The sequence below is a fragment of the Formica exsecta genome, unplaced genomic scaffold (assembly GCF_003651465.1).
Source record: "Formica exsecta isolate Colony F162 unplaced genomic scaffold, ASM365146v1 scaffold939, whole genome shotgun sequence".
Classification (NCBI taxonomy): domain Eukaryota; kingdom Metazoa; phylum Arthropoda; class Insecta; order Hymenoptera; family Formicidae; genus Formica; species Formica exsecta.
Genome location: NW_021853705.1, coordinates 22,731 through 23,592, shown reverse-complemented (window position 1 = coordinate 23,592; position 862 = coordinate 22,731).

The window sequence follows — 862 nt, the reverse complement described above, 5'->3', positions numbered from 1 at the left end:
TTGCAATAATAACAAAAATTTGGTTTTCCTGTACCTCTAAGATTTGAACATTTAACATGTAAATTAGTGTCATCACAGATTTTCTGTCCAGAAACATTTAACGATGTTTCTAAACTACTTTTTGTAATGTTATTAGATTCTGTTGAACACGATTGTACAAAAATATTTTCTTTGTTAGAATCTTCTGAACCTGAATAGCAATAATGAGGATCCTTGTCTATATTATCACTGTTACAATCGCTATTATCATTGTTACAATCGAGCGAAGCTGACATAGATTACGTTGCGATTTCGGATCGTTATATAGCTTTAATAATCGACGTTATATTAATTTTAAAAAGTTAATATGCCAATCTTTGTAGCGAAGAGAGTATGAGAAATATTTAGAGAAATATTAATGCTGTAATTCCAATAATACAGAACACGAGAAAAAATACAGCAGTTAAATGACATTGGATTCTTTAACGATTGTCATGCTTTACACCGAAGTCGTTATCTACACACACAATCACTCCTTCGGAAAAACATATATTTCGCTTTCATCTCGGCTATCGTCAGGTATAGATGTTATTCGAGAAAGACATTATTGTTCGTGCTCTTCGCTATAAGGATTGACGCGTTAGCATTTTGAACTAAATATAACTTCGATTATATTAAAGCGACATAGTGGGCCGAAATCGGAACGCCTTTGCCTGGATTCTTCACGTCTAAAGGCTGATTTATGCAGGCCGTAACTGTTAATTTATGCCGGAACCGTTAAAGTTTAACACTAGGATTACAATGCTTTTGTTCATAATGCCATTATGAACAAAAGCATTGTAATCCTAGTGTTAAACTTTAACGGTTCCGGCATAAATTAACA